This window comes from Fulmarus glacialis, unplaced genomic scaffold (genome assembly GCF_000690835.1).
Source record: "Fulmarus glacialis isolate BGI_N327 unplaced genomic scaffold, ASM69083v1 scaffold11769, whole genome shotgun sequence".
In the NCBI taxonomy this organism is placed as follows: Eukaryota; Metazoa; Chordata; class Aves; order Procellariiformes; family Procellariidae; genus Fulmarus; species Fulmarus glacialis.
In genome coordinates, this window is record NW_009232648.1 from 5,254 (window position 1) to 11,670 (window position 6,417).

A 6,417-nucleotide genomic window follows, 5' to 3' on the forward strand; every position below is an offset into this window, starting at 1 on the left:
AAAGAGCTGATTTTTATTTTTTAAGGAGGTGGGAAGCTGAAGGGGAGGATGAAAAAATTGTATAAACCATGTTTTATAAGCAAAGTTTTAAAGGTCCCTTAGCAGGATTAAAAAAAAAGATGAAGTACACTCACTACATTCTTTCTTTCCATGGACGAAATGGGCCAGCGAAAACAACTGACCTCAACTGTTTTAATACTGTGCTTGTTGTTACGTAACCACACCAATCAGTCCCCTGCGCTTCTGGTGGGGAATTGCAAATGTTAAAAAAGTTCAATTTTTAATTATCCTTCTGAACTTTTTTTTTTTGCTAACATCACCTAACATGACAACATTTCAAAGAATATTCCTTTTTTTCCAAGAGCACTTCATTCCTCCACACGACAGAACTTTATATTCAGCTAATTTGGCTCATTCCCTTGCAGAGTATTTCTTTAGTTACATGGGTCTTCTACATGCAAGGGAAAGTTTTGGCTTTTTTTTTTTTTTCTTATTTCTTTCTTTCTTTTTTTAAACAGGAAAAATAATTTCAAGTCTTCCATCACTGGCTGTAAACTCAAGCAGGCATATGGCCCCAACTCTACAAAGCCACACAGAGCGGAACTAATAAATCCTGATTCCTTGCAGACTTATGTCTTCTCTTCCTACCTTCCCCACCTCACCCCTCCCACTGAGCCCAATGACCCAGCACCCTCCCGAGGGTCCCTTTTCATACACAGCAGGCTTAGCTCCTATTTATGTCCTCGAACTACTGCTTGAGCGAAAGGAAGCAAGTGCTATGCCAGGTTCCATGTGTGCAGACCGACAGATTTTTGTTTGGCCTGTCTCGCCTATGAACTAGCCAAACTTACTTGGCAATCCCTACCTAAAGCAGAGGAAGTCTTTGGATTTATCGTCTCCACCAAGCCACTAATTTTCATGCAACTGGTATTAAGTCAGCTCTCTGCGAGACCTTTCTTGTTACTGAAGTTGGCCAAAAGATTTAAGTTATTTTTGAGGAGGGGGTAGAATAGGACAGAGCACAAATGCAAAAGCAGAGGAAACCATGCTAAAAATATTTTAAATATGACAGCATTCTCTTAATAGTTGTGTTGTACTGCTGTTCAGCTAAAAGGTGACTTGGAGAGATTTTGACAGGCTTTTGCTAAATTTGAGATACTTCAGATCCTGCCAATTTCACTGTCAATTTCTCAGCCCAGCAAAACAGCATTGCAAGGTATCGGTCAAAACATCCTAATACAGCTAGTTAAACAGTTGCTAATTATAGTTGCCTACTGACAATCCAGTATTTTTCTGGGGCATGTGTGCTTCTCCCAGGAAAATAAACCTGTGTGTAACAATTGAGGTTTATAACATACACAAGTTTCAGTATTAATTCAGTAACCCCAATCTCTTATATACATCAAAGGCTAATATACCATTTGCTTGTTTCAAAACCAGCCCATTACAACATGAACTAACAATTATTACCAAAGGATATTGTCAGCTGACGAGTATTTGTGAGTTGAGTTACACGGTGAGATTACAGCACAGATGAATAAAAAGTCTCTATCACTCTCCTTACTGACCTCCACATCTAAGCTAGATAAATCCAGTTTTGGGTTTGGCTGAGCTCTCCCCCTAGCCTTTTGCCTTTGTTTTGGATTTAAGAGATTTTCTGTGCAGTCAGTGACTGATCTTGAATAAAATGGAATTTTTTCCTACTTCTCCCTCTCTGCCTATGGGCACAGTAGCTTAAGTCTTTCAGACCATCTGAAAATTTTGAACATCATCACTATACCAAGTCCTTCATGGATAATCACCTGATTCCTCTGGAAAAGAGAGGTTTTAATCTAATAGTACTTAGTGATTTATTACCGATGTAAAACAGTTTTTGTTAACCAACTACAGCAAGTAACATTCATCTCCACCTTTATCCTATCATTTAAGACATACATGCTCAATATGGTCATTTAAACGAGTGCAACATCCAAGTTTGCTCTGCAACCAAAATGTGCGTTAAGTCTGTGTTCAGATACAGACTTTAATTACTGGGCCTCTGCCTAGGCATATATTACCCGCCCACAACACGTGCCCACCATTCCCATTTGCACTGTGACCGTGTTGTGAATTCACTGTACCTGGCTCAGGCTTTTGCCGCCTATCCTAGACTGCCTTGCAGGACAGTCAAAAGGCTGGTATCAGACCAAAAACTTGGCCAGGCTTTTTCACAGAGGAAAATGGGCAACATAGGGCAAGACAAAAATTGCAGCCGGTCACTTGGGCCACTGCATGCAAGTCAGAGTACTCTGTCCTCTAGTGCCTCAGACTGTAAGTCCAGTGAACGATACGTAGAGTTGGTCTGGCCCAAGCCTCAGTAGCCATCTCCATCCATTATCTTTTCAGTGGTGTTATTCCCTCTGTTCTGTCAATTAACTCAATTCTAATGCTCTCATTTCATTCCCTCTCTAAAAGGAAAGTCCCTGTTCTTTAGAATGCTATCAATCTCGTAAGCTGAGTGCCAGAGACTTACAACTGCTTGTCTCCTTTGCTCAATAATTTCAATATTTTACTGCACATTCTTGCGAATATTCATGCAAGACTATTCCTAGCACCTTTTAGTTGCAACCACCTTTCTGGCATATTTTGAAGGCTTTTTTTTATTTTTAAGCATTTGGCAAGTCTGAAACAAGGATGACATTTTACATGCGTCATAAAGCTACACTGAGTGTTACATACAAACAAGTACCAACAGTTTCATTAGTGAATATTCATACTAAAAAATCAAACACTTTTCAAAGGCAGCTTGTGCAACCTAATTCAGCTTTCTTGTAAACAGATACAACTGTTTTCTTTTAGTGCTGGACATTGCTATTTCACCTTTCGTTCTGAAAGAAAGGAAGCAGTGTGTCTTAATTAAGACAACTGAAAATTAAAAAGAAAAAAAAAGCTTAACCTATATCAACAAAATTCTTACAACTGAATGAAACTGCTTTTGATTGGGAAAAATTCAGCAATTCACTCTTTGGAAGATACTTAGCCAAAAAAAAAAAAAAAAAAAAAATCTGCCAAACAAGAATTATTAAGGGAACATCACAAGGAATGCATATAGCATCTTGCAGTGGCACATTAAGCAGCATTACCTACAGGCACTGATCCCAGGTCTTCCACCTTCTGGACTTGGAACACTTCATCTCCAGAAACCTTCAGCAAAACATAATTAATTGTCAGGGAGAGGGGAGTCAAGGATCTTTTTCTTCAGATAAAAAGTTAACAACTAGCAATGTTGATTCTGCCACATAGAAAGTCTTCAAACAAAGGCAATAGAGAAAATTAATTGCTTCCCTTGTTTACGACATTATCTTATAGACCTCTTGCATGTAACTGTTAGTGTGGTTTCAATATAACCCCTCCAGTAACTTGAAGTCTGTGACTATGAATACCAGAACACAAACCAAAGTGATTACATAGCTATTTCAGAGGGCAACAGTGCTACATAATCAGCTTACACTGACAAGTCAAATCTTTTGCACCAGTCATTTCTAAACGTCAGCACCATGCTCTTAGGTGCATTGCTGTATTTGGCAAAAGAAATGTCTAAGGTTTTAATACTACTGTTCTCTTTTTTAAGCCGTTTTAAAGCAGAATTAGGTGCTCTATACTTAAGATTTATGGAGACGTGCATGATTTTGAAGCATTGTAACACCACATGTGTGTACTACCACTTGTAAAGCGCTTCATTTGAAAAAATTAAGTTCCTTGAGCTTTTTTTAAGCATTTGAATTTCAAGACGCATTGATGTACATGTGCAAGTCACAGCTTGCTTCATTTCACTTTTCCAGAGAAAAGAAAGCATGCTAGATCAGATTCTGCCCTCACCTGCACTTCTGCAACTCCCATTACATGGAATAGCTGTTTATAAACTAGTTACATTTGACTGCAGAAATCTCAGATGTTTGTGAAACCAGAGCCATGTGGTGTCCCAAAGCATTAGTTCAGACTGTTGGCTTTCTTAATTTTTTGTGCTTACGTATCTTCTCCACACAACCTGAGTGGATCAGAGTAGTAGTAATTCATTATTATGAAGGCTGTAGTAGAACAGGATGGAAGTTTTATGTCTTGCTTCCTTGAAGGGGAAACGGAATTCCAGCAGAAGTGTGCTTTTGGAATTAAACTGCCTCTATGCTATGAATATATTATTTATTTTTTAATTAAAAAGACCAAATAACAGACACATTCTGCTTTTGGTACTAAATATTCAATTTACATATTCCATGCAGCTCTACATATAGACCCAGACAACCAGAGTCTGGTTTAGGTCATCAGTAACAACCTAATAATCTATAGCCTTTCCCTTGTATGTATTTGAACTACAAAGACTCAGGAACTGATGATTTTATTCAAGCAAAGGTTCTTATCTGAGAAGTTCATTCCTTAACAAAATCCTGCCATGACTGAAAAGCCAGAGGGGTTAGCACCACCATCTGGAACAGTACAGGCAGTGAAAGATTCATCTTGTAAGAGTAGCTTAGAGCCTCCAGCAAGGTGTTTTCCACACCAAAACCTTATTATCCCTTTTTTTTTTTTTTTTTTTAATTTGGAGACGTTTTTCTTTCAAGAAAACTAAATTACAGTTGAACAACAGCAAAGTAAACATAAGAGTTCCAAGGGTGTTCTTCCATTTCAATCCACTGTTATGGTCTTTCTGAAGAAAGTCAATTTCAATTTTAGCATGTCTGAAGATGAATTCTTCCATTTAGTTTCCTCCCAAATTAACATAATAGACAATTATCTTCATATATTCAAAAAATATTTTCTAAATCCCATCTTAAAGGACTAAAGTTAATACTTTGCATTAATGAACTCATTAAAACATAAAACATTATGGCAATTCTAAAATGATAATTGTTTTATGACCTCATAAGGATGCACTTCTAGAGAAACTATGTATTTTAAAAACCAGAAGCTTAGTTGATTTATACTTCAGAGGCAGGGTGACTCAAGACACATTAATAACTAGAACTTCAATCTATGCAGGGGAATATATAGGCATCCAGTTGAAGTAACAAGGAAATAAACAAGTAGAATCCTAATTAAATCAGTCTACTCTTTCTATGCTTACTAGGAAGAACTTGTTACACCCACCAAAGGGAAAAAACTTAGCTTTGCTATTGGCAGAGAAGAGGCATTTGCACCACTGAAGCAATTTACTCCTTAAACTTCTCATAACCTGGATTTTAATCCTGCAAATTTAGGACCAGTGCTCTGCTTGGATACAGTATTACACAAAATATATTAGAATGTATACATCTTAACCTGGGAAAATATACAACTGTTTCCTCATTCTCATGAAATACATTACTTTGCATCAAAACCAGTTCTGCTGATACAACTCTTTATGTGTAAGCTATCATGAGCACACCCCTCTCTGCAAACGTAGCTATGCCAACTTCGCTTTACTTACACAAGGTGCATGCTCTAAAGTCCAGAGAGGAGTTGCAATAGCAAAGGCTGGTACAAGAACTCCCAAGGAAGTTGTCATTAAGGTACACAACTGTACAAGCCAACTTATTTCTCCTGCTCACAGAACTCACTAATATTCTGCTCCCACAAAAACAGCTCTAGAAGGGGGATCTTAAAAACAACAAAAAAGCACATCATAAAGCAGTCTGGATTCGTGTTTATTGAAGCCAGTAATTAAAGACGTCCTCATTTTGCCAGCACTAGAAAGCAAGATGCCACATGACTGCATACTGCACCTGGTTAAAGCCATACAACTGGACTAAGGTTTGTTTCATACATTTGCAGTCCTAATTGTAAGTTGGAAAAAAAACCAATAAACTTAGTATACAGGACAGTGAACTTTCATTTACAGCATGTATATTGTTAAGTTCATGATGTACAGAGCAGTCACTTTCAACGTAGTTAAATTAAATAAAATACGAAATTCTGTTCAGTTTAAACAGTTTTTTAAATGCCAATAAAAAAAGTGCAAACTTAAAATCAAGCAGCATAACCACAACATTTTTATGGAGGGCCAATCTTTAAACTTTTCTATTTGCTTCAAGTTGAATGCTTTCATCTTTTGTTTTCTTAGTTTAAACATGAACAGTAGATGCAGTCACTATAATGCATATAAATATAGTCATATAATAGTTTAAACAGTCTACCATACAAGTGTATCTGCAAATAAAATGAACTTTCACTTGAAAATGTAAAGGCTGTTTGCAATTTGGCCTTTGGTTCCAATGCTTGAAGACACCAGAATAACAACTGTGCAGCTCACCAAAGTTCACAGACTTTGGCAACCACAGGATGCTACATAACTTACAACTTTCTTTCGATAAACTAGGAGCATTCACTTGCAATTAGAAACCGGAAATCTGTTTCTGTTTTGTCAAAAGCATCTTTCTGCAAAGCTGTTAAGTATCATACATT